This window comes from Galeopterus variegatus, unplaced genomic scaffold (genome assembly GCF_000696425.1).
Source record: "Galeopterus variegatus unplaced genomic scaffold, G_variegatus-3.0.2 Scaffold1628, whole genome shotgun sequence".
NCBI classification, from domain to species: Eukaryota; Metazoa; Chordata; class Mammalia; order Dermoptera; family Cynocephalidae; genus Galeopterus; species Galeopterus variegatus.
Genome location: NW_007727739.1, coordinates 403011 through 421508, shown reverse-complemented (window position 1 = coordinate 421508; position 18498 = coordinate 403011). Strand labels below are relative to the sequence as shown.

At 40.0% G+C, this 18498-nt stretch overlaps 1 protein-coding gene across 4 annotated transcripts in view; it reads left to right on the top strand.

Annotated features, from left to right (window-relative positions):
• The window catches only part of RNF38 (ring finger protein 38), a 147515-nt gene that overhangs the window by 79856 nt on the left and 49161 nt on the right, over positions 1-18498 (top strand). Inside the window, exons 1-2 of one of the 4 annotated variants that reach the window (XM_008578097.1) lie at positions 11548-11669; positions 16326-16373. The exons of 1 other annotated variant lie outside the window; for it this stretch is intronic. The gene's annotated coding sequence lies outside the window, so the exon portion shown is untranslated. Of the gene's footprint in view, positions 1-11547; positions 11670-16325; positions 16476-18498 lie in introns of those variants that run through there. 2 more of the 4 variants (XM_008578096.1, XM_008578099.1) reach the window with 2 other exon arrangements.

Genomic DNA, 18498 nt, shown 5'->3' with positions numbered 1-18498 from the left:
AAGACTTTTTTTTAAATTGTTGTAAAATGCACATAACATACAATTTACCACTTTAAGCATTGTTAAGTGTACAGTTCAGTAGTGTTAAGTACAGTCACATTGTGTGCAATCTCCAGAGCTCTTTTTTTTTTTTTTTTTCCTTTTTGTCTTTTTTCGTGACTGGTAACAGGATCGCAACCCTCAGTGTCGCGCCTGCACCGCGCTCAACCAGTGAGCGGACCAGTCTCTATATGGGATCCGAACCTGCGGCGGGAGCGCTGTTGCGCTCCCAGCGCCGCACTCTCCCGAGTGCGCCATGGGCTCAGCCCTCCAGAGCTCTTTTGATCTTGCAGAACTGAAAGTCTCATTAAGCGAATCTCCATTCCTCTCTTCCCTCAGCCCTGGGTAACCACTATTCTACTTTCTGTCTTTGTGACTGACTTATTTCACTTAGCATGATGTCCTCAGGGTTCATCCATATTGTAGCATATGCTAGAATTTTCTTTCCTTTTTTTTTTAAAGGCTGACTAATATTCCATTGTTTGTACCATTTTGTTTATCCATTCTTCCATTGATGGACATGTGGGAGTTGTTTCCACCTTTTGACGGTTGTGAATAATGCAGCTAGGAACATGGCTGTACAAATATCTCTTCAAGATCTGGGTTGTAATTCTTTTGGTTGTATATCCAGAAGTAGAATTGCTGGATCATATGATAATTTTATTTTTAATTTTTGGAGGATTTGCCATACTGTTTTTCTTAGCGGCTATGTCATTTTACATTCCCACCAACAGTGAATAAGGATTTCAGTTTCTCTACATCCTTGCCAACACTTGTTATTTTGTGTTTTTTTTTTCTTTTTTATGGTAGCCATCCTAATGGGTGTTAGATGGTATCTCATTGTTTGTTTTGTTTTGTTTTTAAAGATGACTGGTAAGGGGATCTTAACCCTTGACTTGGTGTTGTTAGCACCACACTCTGCCAAGTGAGCTAACCAGCCATCCCTTTATAGGGATCCGAACCATTGGCCTTGGTGTTATCAGCACCACACTCTCCCAAGTGAGCCACAGGCCGGCCCTCTTATTATGGTTTTAATTTGCATTTCCCTAATTATTAATGAATGATGTTGAGCATCTTTTCATGTGCTTGTTGGCTATTTGTATATCTTTGGAGAAATGTCTATTCGAGTCCTTTGCCATTTTTAAATCAGGCTGATTTTTTTTTTATTTTGCTGTTCAATTGTAGGAGTTCTTTATGAATTCTGGATATTAACCTCTTATTAGACATGATTTACATATATTTTCACCCTGTTTACTCTGTTGATTGTGTCCTTTGATGCACAAAAGAGTTTACTTTTGTTGTGATCCAATTTTGTATTTTTTCTATTGTTGTGTATTCTTTTGGTGTCATATCCAAGAAATCATTACCAAATCCAGTGCCATGAAGCTTTCCCCCTATGTTTTTTTCCTAAGAGTTCTATAATTTTAGCTTGTATGTTTAGGTGTTTGATCCATTTTGAGTTAATTTTTGTGTATGGTATAAGGTAAGGGTCCAACTTCATTCTTTTGCATGTGGATCTTCAGTTTTTGCAGCTGCTGAAAAGATTGTCCTTTCCCCATTGAATGGTCTTAGCACCCTTGTGGAAAATTATTTGACCCATGTATATACAAAGGTACTTTTAAAAGTTCATGGGAAAATAGAATTAAAATATAATATGTATATTTCCATGAACTTTTTGAGGACCCCTTGTATACTCAAGGGTTTATTTCTGATCTCTCTATTCTAGTCTATTGGTTTATATCTGTATTTATGCCATACTGTTTGATTACTGTAGCTTTGTAATAAGTTTTGGATAGGCTATTTTTTTAGCCTATATTATTGCTGTAGAATTACTGAGTTTAAGGGTATGGACATTTTTTAGTCATTATCTCTTTTTATATATTTGTTCACATATTCATATGCATCAGTTTTTGCTTCCACCCATACCATATGAGAATGCTCGTCTTACTTCCTTTTGACATCATTGAATATTGTCCATAGTGTCATTTACTTGGTGAATATGATTGAGAAATGGTGTCTAATTGTTTCAATGTTTATTTCTTTGATAAGTACTGAGGTTCGATAGCTTTTTATATGTTCATTATGTTCATTTGTTTAACAGTCATTTGTACTCCTTTTGGGGGGGGGTTATGTCTTTTTGTGCATATGCTTCTCTTCTTTGGTGATATTCCTATTCTCCTGTCACTTCATATGTGGACATTAATCATCCATCATATTGGCAAAGAGTTTTTCAGGTTGTCTTTAAATTTTTAATGAATTTTTTCCCATGCCGAGATTTAAAATTATTTGGGGAACACATCTATTGGTATATTCCTTTGAAATGTGTTTTACTGCCTTTATGTTTAGAAAATGTCTCCATTCATGGGCTGGCCCGTGGCTCACTCGGGAGAGTGCGGTGCTGATAACACCAAGGCCATGGGTTCGGATCCCATATAGGGATGGCCGGTTCGCTCACTTGGGAGAGCGTGGTGCTGACAACACCAAGTCAAGGGTTAAGATCCCCTTACCGGTCATCTTTATAAAAAAAAAAAAAAGAAAGAAAATGTCTCCATTCAGATATTTACCTGTATTTTGTTAATGTTTTGTTAATTTTAGATTATCCTTTCTGATCTACCTGGAATTTATTTGGTATATTGTATTATGTGACCTAGTGTGTTTTTAAATAGATTTTCACCTTGCTTTATTGTGAAATAGATCTGAGGTGATTAGAAATACCATGAAATGATAGATTTCTATTTTGAGATTGTTATTTGATGTTCTTTTGTTGGCCTTTAAAATGTCATTGCCTGCTAAGTATGTTTTTATTTATAAGACACTGTTATGACAGGAACAAGCAAGCAGTGGGGAGATAAAATAAGCTCCCTATGGGAACTTAAATTTTATATTTACTCTACAGAGAATTGTACCACTTTAAAGGTTTTTATTTAAGGTTTTGATTTCTGCTTTGTGGTGCAAATTAGAATTCTGCTCAGGTAACACATTTCCTTTTTCTTAGAAAAAGTATGGAAAGGCCTGTAGAATGTGGCATGGACAGGAGGGTGCAGGGTTTGTGGAGATATGCCTTGTATCACAAATGTCTGTGCAAAACCACTCATGTTAGGCAGTGTCCTAAAAGTCTATCATGTGTCAAAACTACTTGTAAGGACATTGGCAGTTTCAGTGAGTCGGTCACATTTCATGAATGCAAGATGTTAGAATTCTACAGCAGGGTGTGTCGTGAGCAAGTGACTGACTATCTAGGTAGATGAGATCCACCAGGACTCCCTAGAGGAAAGTCTCTTTCAGTGAGTCGGTCACATTTCATGAATGCAAGATGTTAGAATTCTACAGCAGGGTGTGTCATCGTGAGCAAGTGACTGACTATCTAGGTAGATGAGATCCACCAGGACTCCCTAGAGGAAAGTCTCTCCCTCATCAAACATAGTGGAAATTGTTCATGATGTTCATATGGTCTGGTCTGTTAAGAGAATATTCTAATGTTTCTTGCATCTCAAACTTTCCAAGACTGTCTCTCATACCCATGTCCCTTTACAGCAATTGCTTTTTCATTGTCCTCTCCAAAGTAAAGGAGCTAGTTGTTTATGCTTCTCTTTCTTAATCAGTGCTTATACCATCACTTCTTTTCTTGAAGCACTTATGGAAGTATAACCCATGTAAGTCCCTATTTCAGTTACTTTTTGGGTTACATTTTCCATTAATGTCCAATTCTTAATGATTTGAGCCCTTGTTCCTCTTAACTGCAGCTGATCGTTTTCTTTGGCTTTCCTACCCAGGTATTTCTGGAATTCCCTAAGTATCTATTATGATGGTTGCTTGCTCTTCTAGCCAGTCCTTTGAGTGAGGGCCTTTTGGTCACCAGCTTTCCTAAACTGTTGCTGTTCTCACTGGTGTCAGTTTGGCTCATATTTGGGCCCAGTTCCTAAGGCTATTACATTTACTAAGACCATAGTAAAGGCTCAGGGATTTAACAGAATGGCATTATAACAAAGAGAACTTAAAGCTCTCTTAAACTTAAATATGGCTGCTCTCAAAGTATAGTGGCCCAAGTTTGGTTTCAGTCTCTTTCCCCAAAATTGGCCTATTGCTGTCCATTGGGTCAGCCTATCTTTCTGTAGAGAGTTCCCTTAAACATTGCTGTTTTCCACTCTAGAGTCGACTCCAAACTGCTTTCATTTATTTTGGTTGGGGTAAAAATTGGTGCAGACTTTTAGGAGGCAATTTAGCAATAAATCTTAAAGTTTTTGGGGTTTTTATAAAGCACATACCCTTTGAACCAGCAATTCCACAGCTAGAAATTTACTTTTATGGATATGTTTTCAATTGCATGCCAAACTATATGTATGTGCAAGAATATTCATTATATCTTTGTAATAGCAAAACACTGAAAACTACCTAAATGTATACAGGATTTTAAAAATAAGAGATGGTTCATCCCTAACAATGAAATAATAGGCTTTGTTGAAAAGAACCTAGATCTGTATATGGTTAACTTTTTTCTAAGTGCTTCTGGCTGTCCAGTGGATTTGATAAAACTGTAGTGTCAGAATACGATTTCCCCTGAGATTCAGCTGCTAGAGTAATATTACAATGAGAGTCATAGCAACTAAAGTTGCTCCCAAGATGCTCTCTATTCACCAGAAAAAAATGAGCAAGAGCTCTGCTTTGGTTAAGGCCAGCTATACGGAGGAGGCCTTATTGCCTCAGGGTCAGCTCCTGCCCCTTTTCTCTGCTCCAGAGATTAAATATGCTATGATGTGCAGTGCATGCTTTATTTACACTCTTTACTCTCTGCTTCTGGTTTGGTGTAGGTCTTTCTCTCTTTCTGTCTTGGCTTATCCTAGGCACTCAGGTTCATTCATTCTTTCCTCCTGAACTCCTTCCTGGCTGATGGCTTTTCACCTGGATCTGCTATTTAGCCCCTTCACACCTTCACTGCCATCAGAGCTTTCCCTGTTATCCCAACTGCCATGGTTCTGTCCCTGTCATCTCTCACCTACAATGTGGGGACATCCATCTAATTACTCTCCCACACCAAAGTGGGATAACCTTCTACGTATTTGGGGAGGTTTTCAGTGGACTTGGATTTGGGTGGGCCTTTGCTGCTCCCTTCTGGTCTTTAGTAGCTATAGCTGGCAGCTGCTGCTAGTTTAGGTTTAACAATTGGTGAAACTGCTTATGCTGTTTTGCAGTAGATCAAATCTAGGTATGCTTGTAGATACTGCATAGCCTGAATACTGCTTAACCAATACACCTTTCCCCTCAGTGCAGCTTCATCTTTTTAGGTCCTTTTAGCTGATTTGGTGGAGGGAACGAAACTTTTAGGGAGGGTAATGAACAGAGCTTTGAAATTTATTTTTTGCCTCCTTTTTAAACTGCCCACTTTCCTCTTTTTGTGTCCCATTTCTCCTTGTGAACTTACCTATTGAGAAAAATGGAATTACCACTGCTGTGAAATATTTACATATCTTTAATTGAACGATTTATTGAGCACATGGCATGTGCTAGACCCCTGGCCAGATTCAATGAGACTTAGTCCTTGGCTTCAAGGAGTTTACTATCTATTGAACAGAAGAGTCAAGTAGACATAAAGCTGCAAGGCAGAGTGATTAATGCTGTGTTAGAACACACAGGAGAGGCCACTACTAACTCAGCAATAGTGGTTGGGATTGTTGCAATGAGGTTATAGTCAGGACACTTGGCAGTGGGTGTGATGGCAGAACAGCCTTATTCCTGATAGTGTTAACCAGTGGGGAACTGCCCTCTCATTAGTAAAGGTCAGGGACTTCAGGCAGGAAGGCTGTCTCTACCCAATAACTACATTGGCATTTTCCTTCCATGTAAATGGTTCTTCAGGATTTAGATAAGTGATTCTTTATCTACAGCTCTTCAATCATGCCTTTCAGCATCTTAAAATAGGAGATGGCCCTCTTTCCATTGTTGTACATTCTCTACCACTCAGTATCAGCCCCCTCTGCCCCCAACGTGGGCATCAGTGATATACAAAACAAAGCAGAAATGGGACCTGCCCTCGAGGAGTTTACAGTTTCATAGAGGGAAACAGACTTTTAATAAATACTGTAAAGTGTTATAATAGAAGGGTGCACAGGGACAAGAAAGATAGCCCATACCCTCATAGTCACCTTTTTTGTAAAAAGATCTTTCAGATTACTATTATTTAGATATTCCTAGAAATGCTAAATTGATCACAAAAACAAGTTTTATATATTACCATCTGACAGACTATTAACTAGCACTTCCGTAAAATTTATGATTGTTGTTTATGCAGTGTGCTTGAAAATGTATTTTCAGCAGCAGTATCCTTCAAATTTACAAGATTGGGAGGGAGTTTTCCAGAAGCAGATTGTGAATTTTAGAATGATATCTTCCTTATATTTGTCCTAAGATCACAGTTGTTTTTCCTTAGTTAGAAATAAAGACAGGACATCTAAAGAAATTTAATTTCAAGTTCAGTTTGCTAACCAGTGAATTCTCCCAAACATTTAAAGAAGACCTAATACTAATCTTACAGAAACACTTCTAAATAGAAAAAAAGAACTCCTTGATTCATTTTCTGAGGCTAGCATAAATCTTTGTAACAAAACTTGACAAGGACATTACCAAAATGGGAAATTACAGCTAATCTCACTCAAGAACACAAATGTAAAAAAATCTTAAACATAATATTAACAAGCCAAATCCGCCAATATATAAAAAGGGCATACAATAAGACCAAAATGTGTTTATTAGGAATGTAAAATTGCTTTAACATCCAAAACCCAATCAATCTAATTCACACATCAACAGAAAAATCGTATGATTATGTCATAGAAAATTTAGAGAAAATTAAACATCCATTTATGATAAACCCTTAAATTAGAAATAGAACTCCCTTAATTTGCTAAAGAGATCTACAAAAAAATTATTGTAAACATCATACTTAAATGTTGAAAGATTCCCAGTTGAGAGCCTGGAATAAAGACAAAGATATCTGCTCTCACCATGTCTGTTTAGCACTCTACTAGAGGTGCAGTACAAGAAAAAGAAGATGAATGTGTGCCGGAAAGAAAGACGTTCAACAGTCTTTGGCATTATTTTCTGCCGAATAGGATTTAAACAGAATTGTGTGTATAGAAAACTCAGAAAATTGGGATGAACTATTAGAGTTAATAATTGAGTTATATAAAAAAACTAGAATAAGCCCAAGAACTAAAATGTACAAGACCTCTACAGAAAACCGTGAAGCATTATTGAAAAAAATTAAAGACTCAGGTAAATAGGATGCATCTTGCTTCTAGACTGAAAGATTCAATATTGTAAAGATATCAACACTCCTTAATTTATCTCCAGATCCAATGCAGCCCCAGTCAAAAGCCTAGCAAATTTGCTTGTTATTTTTTTTCTCTTTTTCTTCACTTCTTTCTTTTGAAATAATCTGATTCTAAAATTCCTATGGAAATCCAAAGGCCAAGGATAATCTGGATACTTTGAGCAGAGGGACAACTTGCAGTAATAGATAAAGAGAGGTAAAGCTACAGTAATCACGATGGTGTGGTATCAGCACAAGGATGAGAACAGTGGAACAGGTTACTTGTGGAGAAAATGTAATAATTTAGTCAGGCTCCCTTGGCTCAGGTCTGGCTGGTGGGTCGAGCAGCAGCACATTTCTTGTGAACAAGCTATGTGTGGGTGGAGTTAGTGCACATGTGTGCCAATGTATCTTTTTAGTTTTGTAGCTATTGTGTGTTCTGCAGTTTGTGAAGCAGGCTGGCCAGCAGACAGCTCGTGTCTAAAAATAGAGCATGTTTACTCTGCTGGCAGCTGCTCAGTTTCAGTTTGTCTTTGGACTTTGCCGGTAGCAGTCTGAGTTTTTCTGTGGACTGCTTGGCTCATAGTGTTGTGTGTGCTGAAAAAAGAGTATTCCTACTTCAGCCAAGGCTCCAAGGACCTTTTTGCCAGTTACCTAGCTCATAGACCTGCGTGTGAAGGGTTTGTGAACGGGCTAGAGGGGTCTGTGAGCTCCAGACCCCAGCTCTAGCTCTACGTTACTGAACTGAGAAACAAACCCAAGCATATGTGGACACTTCATTTTTAACAAAGGAACAATTGGAAATAGTTTTTTCAATACATGATGTTGTGCCAAATAGATATCTATATGGAAAAAATAAAAAACTTGATTCCCACCTCACCAAAACCAAAAAGAAATTCCAGGTGTTGTGTAGATCTAAATATGAAAGGGAAAATAATAAAAGCTCTAAGAAAATAATATAGGAAAATATCTTTATGACCCGAGTGTAGGGAAGGATTTCTTAAACAGGATAACAGCAGCAACAACAAACACAAATCCAAAACCATTAACTATAATTAAAGATATAAAGTTGGGTGAAATTAATAGTGTTTTTGTGTGTTCCATTAGGAGTGATCCAGTACAGAGAGGAAAAACATGATAGCACAAAAAGGAGAGGGAAAATAGCTAGAGTCACATCCTTGAGAAGGTGAGAAGTAAATGAAATGTAGACTTGAAGAATAGGCTGAATTTGTTCACTTGGTGGTGAGTTCTGAAATCCTGTGCAGTTTCTGTATAATGATGGATGCCTAGACTAAGTTCTGTGATGGCTGCTGTTAATCCAGTGTGTTAGAATGGTAGGAAACCAGGGTGAACAATCTTAATAACTACCAGACCCATTTGAAGGAACTTCAGTATTTCTTGTTTGGTAGGCAATGTTTCATATACGAGGGTACTTCAAAAAGTTCGTGGAAAAATAGAATTGAAAGATAATACAAATCTTTCCATGAATCAAAACATTCGTTTTGAAGTTCCCTCATATTTTTATTTTAGAAGTGAGGGGAACTCAAATGACTTGGGTATCAATAGAACAGTTTTTAGTACTTATTCACAAGTTTCTCTTTTGTTAAGAAGACCAATTGTAAAGGGAAGCCTTGGAGTCAGAATTCTCAAAAAGCTTTTGCCGCAAGCATTATTTTTTTTTTAACATAAATGCTGTGCTGTCCCCTAGACATATGTGGCTTTTAAAACCGATGCTGGTCAATTCATTAGTTGTACTAGCCACATTTCAAGTGCTTAGTAGCCACATGTAGCTAGCTAGTGCCTGCCTGTTGGATGGTGTAGATATAGTCCATCATTGCAGAAAATTTTATTAGACAGCTCTCCAACAAGACTTTCCACCTTTGTGGACAGATATCAAATAAAATTTTACCTGGACTGCAATTGAGCAACTGCTCTGGTATAATTCAGCCCCTGCCACATTGGGTTGTCAAAAGTGGCCCACCTTAAAAGCCTGTTTGCTCAATGGGTGTTTTCTAGCACAGCTCCAGATTTTCTGTTTAAGAAATCAATTAGAAGAAATTGGAGTATAAATTCCAAACAATCCAGCATTATTTACATCTAGACACACTTCTTAGGTTAAGTCCTCAGAGCACAACAGTTAGCCAAGATAGCAACCATATGAGAGGTTCTCAAGGAGTTTTCCTCACAGAGGGTTGGCTGAAGCCCAGGGGGATTCACTTAACACTTTTGGGTGAGGAACCCTGGAGGACTGTAATAGATTTTTGGTGCTGAGCTTCAGCACTTGAGGAATCTGCCTTTTATGATTGTACAGCTCCCAAATGGTAATTTCTCTCCCCTTTTTCAATGTTCTTCTCCTGTTTCCCCTCATCACATAACCCATTTCCAAACATGAAGGAGAAGCTGTTTCAGAGTGGTCTGCATTACATAAGGAAGATCTTTTTAGTTGAGATTCTGTTGGAAGATCTATAATTCAAAGTGAATCCACACTAGTAGAGTGGGTGTTGTGAGGGATCCAGAGGTTAGAAATGGATAACATTGGATGCACCTAAAGGTGTGGTTGGGACTTTAACTCTGTACCATTAAATGAAAATAACTTGGATGTAATCATCTCCAAACTGGCTGCTTTGGAAGACTGGCAGAGGGCTTTGAGGAGAGTCAGCCAGATAACTGGGCTACATAATGGGGGTGTGAGGCTGGGGTGGGGGAGCTATGTTCATAGGGGCCTGTTATCTCATTTCAGCTTCCCTTTGTCCTGGAATTATAAAAGCCTGTGATGTTATTGCTGGAACTTCGAATCAGCAGTTGCTAAGCACCTGCTGCTGTGTTTCAGGCCTAAGGCTTGGGCCTTGTGGTTATGAATCATTAAGAGACTCCCTGAGCTCAGTCTGTTGTGGGAGACAAATGTACACAAATAACTACCATGCAGTGTTTTTCATAAATAGAATGTACAAGGTTCAGAGGATCCTGAAACATCATTTTAGTCTGATTCACCCATTTTCTACCAGATGCAGCTGAGGCCCAGAGAAGGAGGGAGACTGGTTTAAATAATAGCGAAAGAACTACAACCTGGGTTTTCTGCCGTCCTGTCTTTGATAAGTTTGCTCTATCACCCTATAATGTTGTCTCCTTCCTTGTAGGAATCACTTAACTTCTATCTGCTTAAAAAAGCCCACCTCTTCCATAATGTCCTCTGAATGCCCCCTATCCTTAATTCTAATATCACTTAACTATCTTTTTTTGCGTTTATTGTGCTTTTATGGAAGGTCTTACTTCCTCTCCTGGATCTTGAGCGTGATAATCAGGACAGGAGTCAAGCAGGCTTTAACTTCGTCCTTATCTCAGTTCCCATCCCCAGCAAGGTCTAAACAACCGTTTGGTTTCAGGAAGCCTTAAAGTCGGACAAGTCGGATTCGAACCTGCTTGCTCCATTAAGACACTTCCGTCTACATGAAAAATCTCTTACTTCTCACGACACGTGAACGCATTGTGAGAATTGAGATTAGTTACTGATTGCTAAGTTTTGGAGGTGGGAGGTACAGAGCAGCAGCGATAATTTAGGGAGATGGGATTTGTACGAATTCGGCAACGCTGCCCCACCGCTAGCAGGTGAAGCGGCCGGCTTGCTGGACGCAGGGGGCGGGGCTGCGCGGTGGCTCTGCGCGGCGGGCTCTGTTGCCGGAACTAGTCCGAGGCGCGCGCAGCCCCGCCCCACCCCCTTCCCCCACGAGGTGGAAACAAAGGGGGCTCGGCGCACGGAGGCCTGTCGAGGGAGAAAGGGGCGGAGCGTTCCGGCGGTGTCGCGTGCCGTGCTCTCCTTTCGTGCCGGCGAGGGGCGTGGTGGTGACCAAGAACCGAGAAGTGGGAGGGCCGCGTGCTCGCGCATCTTGCGGCCTGGCGACGAGGGGCGTCGTCGCCTGCGCGCGCAGTGGAGCGCAGTGCGCCGGCGCGGGGCGAGCTAGGTCTGCGAGTGCAGAGGTGGGGGTGCGGCGGGGCGGGGCCCCTCGTGAGGTGTTGCGGGACGGTCCCGAGGCCCGGGCGGTTGGGGCGCGGGGGCGGAGAGGATGGAGCCTCCCAGGCGTTAGCCCACTCTTGTTAGCTCTGGGTGTGCAGCCGTCGTCTTTTGGCGCGGCCCGTGTGATGGTGTCGGGAAGAAGGAAGCGCCGTGACAGCGCCTCAGTCGGAGTTCGGGTTCCGGGAGTGAGGAGGCCCGGCGACGGCGGAGCTGGGGAGCTGGCCGCTGGCTGGGCGAGCGGTCACAATAGGAGGCGGCGGCCCAGCGAGGAGCCGCGGGAGCAGCCCCGCAGGGCGGAGCCTCCCCTCGCAGGTAGTGGCTGCTCTGGCCGTTGGTTCCTGCGCGAGGGCGGGCCGGGCCGGGCCGTGGGCCGTTGGTAGCCTTCGGGGCTGCGCCCGGCGAGCGGGCCGAGGTTTGGCCCAGTCGTCCGGCGCTCTTTGTTCTCGCGGCGGCAAAGAGGTGCGGCCGCAGTCAGCGGGAGCCGCGGACCCGCCGCCGCTTGGGAGATGGCCTCGGGGGCCCCCTCCCTTTTCGCCGAGGCGCAGGTGTAGTGATGTCACCCAGGAGAACGCGGAATCCTATGGGAAGGATCCTCTCTGGAGTCTGAATTTCTGACTCTGCGGGTTTCTGAACAGGCTGCGTTTAGTTCTCGGGATGGAAGTTGTTCTTTTCAGGGCTGAAGAATGAGAGAGGTTGGTTTTTGAAACGGGAGTTTTTAAGGTTGAGGGCCAAAGAGAAGAAAGTTTTGTTTCTCTGTGTACGGTTTGTAAGGGAGAGAGCTTTTCTTTGTGTTGCAAAGATGATGTATGCCCTTATACAGTAAAAATTGGGTATTCTAATTCTCCTGCCTCAATAGAAGTGAATATATGTAATTGTTCGCGTCACTTGAATTGCCATACCTGTGTTCTTAAAGTGTGTGGACTTAACGTATGAAAACTAAATGTATTCAACGCTCACACACAGTCGTTGGTTACCTTTGAATTGCAAGCCTGCCGTGTCCTATTTGGCCTTGATGGCAAGTACTATTGTGGTAAACACATTTACCATAAATTCCTTAAAATGGTAAGTAACTCTGTAATGGGCTTTTAAAAAAAGTCCATTCACACAGTTTTTGTAGGGATAGTTGAAATCAAAATTGTTCCTGTTTGGGGGGAATACTGTCTAATGGAAGAAGTAGAACTTCTGTAGAAGTAACAGTACAAGATCACATAGGTGTCAGATCTGGTGCAGGTGTATCAGTGATACACTTGGAATCAAAAGATGAAATTTCTAACTGAAATTTTAACTGGGAATTGTGCCGATCCAGATACCTCTTTTTCCAGTTCTTACTGGCTTACAAATATGCTGGTAAATACATTTCACCTTTTGAAAACCTACTAATCTTACATCTCTTCATTACAGGGGTTCAGTTTTAAGTTGGATCTCTATAATTCTCTAAACGAGTCATTTCTAAGAGAATTGGAGGTCTTAGAGTCTATAGTTGAATTAATTCTGCTCCCAGACTGGCCACGTGGGCCTCAGGTCATCATTTGTAAGACATGAAAAAGTTGGACTTAAATGATCTCAGGTTCCTCCACCTCTGCTAGTTTGTGTTTTTATACTTGTTAGTATTTATATACCCACCCCGTTTTTATTGCTAATCTGAATTGGCAAGTATCAATCTGGGTAGGAATTGAGAATATTCTCTACAAGAGCAACCTGATTCCCCCCCCCCCCAAAAGATGACAGGTAAGGGGATCTTAACCTTGACTTGGTGTCAGCACCACGCTCTCCCAAATGAGCTAGCTGGCCATCCCTATATAGGGATCCGAACCCGTGGCCTTGGTGTTATCAGCACCACACTCTCCCAAGTGAGCCACGGGCCGGCCCCTAGCAACCTGATTTTTAACAAAGGGTAAATAGGATGGCGTAGTCAGACATAACAATGTGTTGGCATCATAATGTAGAAGGTATATCTGTTGTCTCTGTCAACAGCATTGGATGACATTTTGTGTTCATTTTCAATTTTGTGTAACAAATTACTACAAATTTATTTTCTTGAAAGACAAATCTATTTTCTCACAATTTCCATGGATCAGGAGTCTTAGTGTGTATTAGTTAGCTGCTGGGCCCTCTGGCTGATGCTGTGTTTTCATGACTGGTTGTTGGTAGACCTCAAGTCCCTGCCACATGGCCCCTTCATATGCCTTCTTATAATGCAGTAGCTTGGTCTAAGGGGTTGGCAGGAGAATCTCCCTTCAGAAAGGGCTCAGTTCCCCTTTTGAGAGCATTCTGTGTCAAGCCCACACAAGATAACCTCCCTTTGATCATCTGACTCTGGCTTGGGATCTTAATTAATCTGAAAATCTCTCCCCGTTTGTCTTAAGATTTAACCTAACAAGGGAATGAAATCCATCATATTCCCAGTCCTGCTTAGACAGGAGGGGATGGATTATACAGGAGATGTACACCAAAGGTGGGAATCATGAAGGGGAGGGGGACATTTTAGGTAGATAGTCTGCCTAGCACATACAAACACTTGTGTATGTATGTGTGTATGTGTGATTTTATCTTACCCGGTGGGGGGCACCTGGTTTTGATCAAACCCATCTATTGTTTTCACATTTTAACTACATGATTTGAATATAGCTCTTCTCCGTTGTATTGCGTGTCCTCCTTTCTTATAGACAAATTGCACCTTCTGCCCAGAGGAAATTATTGTCAGTAGGAGAGGATATGCTTGAAAATTAATTTGTGGCCAGAGGGACCAGGGTTGCCAATTTTTTATTTATGTATGAGTATGAATGAAATACTAAGTTTTCAAAGGAACAAAAGAATGAAGGAAAGGAAACCTGACCTTGATTTCGGTTTTTCCCAGCTCGCTACTTGTACTAGTGATTTATAAGACTGCTTTGGGTGTGATAGTGGAAGGCAGATGGTCTTATTAAAACAGAGGTTACTTACTGTGCAAATTAAAAGTGTAAGAGGATTGCAAAAAGGATAATTAAACCTACATAAAGGAACAGACCATTTTGAGAGAAAGGATTGCTTTAAAGTGGTAAAAGCACTCCTTAGATTGAGTGAGGAGTCAAATGTAAAATACATCTCTTTCTATGAAATCTTGTCTTACTCTTACCCTCAGATAACTAAGGGCTCCTCCTCTGTTCTAATTTTTGCCTGCTTTATAGCATTTAGATATATTATAGTTAGCTGCTTGTATCTTTTTTGGTTTTTGGTTTTGGTTAGAGTAAGCTTCTTGAGGGTGAGATCTGTGTTTTATCTTTGTATCTTCTTACCTAATATAACTGTTGGTTTGCAGGAGGCAATCAGTAAATATTCCTTGATTCAGCAATGCATACTTCTTCATAATGGTAAAGGATATTAGCACATTTTGTTTGTAAAATAGAGATAAGCTTTAGTTCATGTTCAAAACATTTCGTGTAGCAGACTAAGGAATTCTAAAGTTCCTGCTCTCGAGCGTTTTGCTTTTATTCGTAGGAAGATCTTTGGAAGAATTCTTACTCTTACTAATGAGCATGGTGATCTCTTTAACCAGGTTCGTAGCAATCCAGAAACAAGGAATTATAAAGGGGCTAAGGAAGGTTATTACATCAGGGATATCAATATAATTAGCATTCATCTTCCTGATCTGTCTCCGCCTTTCTCTCTGGCTACTTCCTTACTGTCCAGCCATACTGAACATTTTTTAGTTTCCTGACTACACTGCTGTCTCTTGCCAGTTATCTTTCCATAGCACCTAGTGCCTACCATTATTATAGTACCTATATTGTTTAGTGATTTACTCTTTTTTTTTTATAGTATATGCTTCTTGAAAGTAGGAAACCATGCCTTCTTTGGTTTGTTTTAGTGCCTGTTGTCAAATGGACACTTAAATGTAAGATGAGGATACAAAGTGATAGTTTCTGCCCTAAGAATTTATAACTAGTAGGGGAGATAAGCTATGTATACAAATAATTATGTTCCCAGTCTGCACATAATTACCATTAAGAGAAGCCTGCCAAACAACAATTCCAGCAAGCTAGAAGCGAGATGAACATGGTGTTGCTTGCTTACGTAATGTTAAACTTGCTTCTAAATGGGCAACCTTCTGGGAGTCTTTTTCACAGAGATATTCAGCAGTGTTTTCTATCAAGTGAATGAATGAGGCAATGAAACTCTAAAAAAGAGGCCGCATTAAAGCATATGATTTTTAATATAGGTACAAGCAGGTCCACAAACCTTAACCCCCAAGGAGAATTCACTGTCACATCACACTGGAACAGGTGATATTCATAATTTTTAAAATGCTACAGGTTAATTATATTTACATATACGTTTAAGGGGATTAACCTACAGTCAAGTCAAACATTTAAAACATGCAGTCATTTACTTTTGGGCTTATGATCTTGTCCTTTATTCCTTAGGAAGGGCGCTAGATTGTGTTTTAATAGAGCTGAGATCTCTACAGTCAAACATAATGATTGCTGTACAGTCATATGTATGATAGCTCTAGAAATTTTGCCACAAATATTGTCAAATCTCTGGTCTTCCTTTGCATGATCGTTTGGAAGTTTAACTAAAAAATAGAATGAGAAAAAAATATTAATCTTAGTCCAAGCAACACTCATATTTCTGTAATTAAGATATATTATTTTACCTTGGGTTTACTTCACATGAAGTCTTTTAGGATTTCAGAATTAACACCAACAGAAAAGATATCAATAGGTATTTGAGAAACAGGAAGGACTTTCAGTTCTTGAGCTGTGTTATTTTGCCTCAAAAAGTTTTTGGTGACAGAGATCCATTGCCAAAGGCAGCCTTTGCCGTTCTTATGTTTTGATGTTTAAAATTAATTTTAAATTTCTTTCCAGTCTTTGCTAACAGAATCATCAAATAGCTAGAAAATCCACACAATCCATTGTAGGCATGATTCTCCACATTGGTGCGGCTAGCCATGAACTATCCTTTTCTTCTCCCTCTTTTTCCCAGATATCTCCCGGGGCCAATTCAGCACTTCTACCTGGCCATCCTAACAAGGTGATTTGTGAAAGGGTGAGACTTCAGAGCCTGTTCCCTCTCCTCCCAAGTGATCAGAACACTACCGTTCAAGAGGATGCTCCCTTCAAAGCTTTCTTCCAGGTTCTTATATATTTACCCTTTCCCTACATAGGGTTGAAAGTCGCAGATACTTTCCAGGTTGTTTCTAGGAAGACTTGAAACAAAATTCTCAATTTCTTCTTACTTATTTTCTATTGTAAATGAGAATAAGTATTCTTTAGAGGACTTCTTTAGTATAACTTTTTCAGCCAGCTTTTCTGACAGATGTTTTCTCTTGAGCTACTGTTAATTTGACCATCTAATATTCCTGTTTTTTGATCTTTTGGTCTTAATCACTTGTCCTGGTAGGCCAAGTTCTGTAGGAAAGTAGAAGATATTACAGAATACGTGAAGTTGTGAAGGAAGGGAAAAATGGAAGCATATAAGTTTTAAAAACATCACTGCTTTTTTGCTTAGCACCCAGAGTTTGTTAGCATTTTATATTTCTGAGACAAAACATGGCTATTTGCCTTCTTTGGCTTTTGAGACCTGTGAGAAAAACGTGATTAAAAATATGGAAGCATATAAGTTTTAAAAACATCACTGCTTTTTTGCTTAGCACCCAGAGTTTGTTAGTATTTTATATTTCTGAGACAAAACATGGCTATTTGCCTTCTTTGGCTTTTGAGACCTGTGAGAAAAACGTGATTAAAAAATTTTTTAAACATGAGGGGTCTTTAAAAAATTCATGGAAAGATTTGTATTACTTTTTTTTTTTTTTTTTTTTTTTGTGGTAAGGGGATCCAAACCCTTGACTTTGGTGTATTACCTTTTTATTCTATTTTTCCACAAAAAGTACTGTCATATAAAATGAAAACAAGAAATTAGGGTGTAAATGGATTCAGTTATTAACAAGATTACTGGGATCTGTTCACATAGATCATTGGCTACTAAACTTTTAATCCATACTCCTAGAGAAGCATGTTTTAGTAATGGAAGTCTGTGTCACTATTACTACAGAAGAAAGCAAGTTACAGAATTGCTTCTGCTGGTAGGGTTGTGGGCCAAAGCATGTATTTGTATATGTATAAACCTGAGGTATTGAGATAGGAGTGACAGGCTAGGGCCTGGAACTAATTCAGAAAGGAAAATCCTTATAACACATTAAGTTGGAGTTGTGAAATTTCTGGGGATGGCTTTGTTTGTAGGTGACCTAGGGCCCTTCAGTCTGGCATTTTTTGTTGGAATTTGTGCCGGGTTCTCTGTTTTGCATACATTAACTCCTTTTGTTTTTAACCCTCACTATAAACTTGTCATGGATGGTTTTCTCGATAAGGAAATAGGCTCAGAAAAGCTTACCGGAGATGCCCAATCACATATCCAGTCATTGGCACAGTGCAGTATGTTTGAGGCATAGTTATCTGTATTGAATGGAATGGCATATTGACTACCATTTTTGATTACGGCATCAGTCTGGAATAGCTTGATATTTAGTAGATGACCAATAGCTAAGGTAGAAATTGACTTAATACCCTTACTACTGCCACCAACAGTCAGTTATTTGACATTTTCTGTGTTCTCCATACTTTTGAGTATTCCGGCATTAACTCAATATTAACTTTAAATGTTAAACTCAGAGAGTAGCTACCAAAATAGATTTAAACCCACGTTTTGAAAATAAAAACAAACAAAAAAAGAGCCAATTGCATTTGGGTGGTACAAAAAGATGAAAGGCATTAATTGTTAAATTTTTATTTGTAGTCCTAATTTAACTTTAGGCTTACTTCGCTTTAACTTTAGAACAAGGCCCTCCTTGTACTTTGCTCCTAGGGGAGGCTAGACGTTTTCTTCACCCAGTTACTGCCCTACCACAGTTCTACATGAAGCAAACATCTTTCTGAAAGCCCCTGTGAGATACTGATACCTTCAGCTAATTCTGATACTGAAATTGGGTATAATTTGTTAGTTCCAGTTATGCTTCTCATCCTGAAAAACTTAGTTACCACATGAAAAGGAAAACCTACCCAGCCGTCTCCTATCCTCACCAAGTTATTCGCTTAATGTGTTATGTTTTCTTATTCTTGGCTCTCCCCCCCCCCCCCCTCCCCCCCCCCCCCCCCCCCCC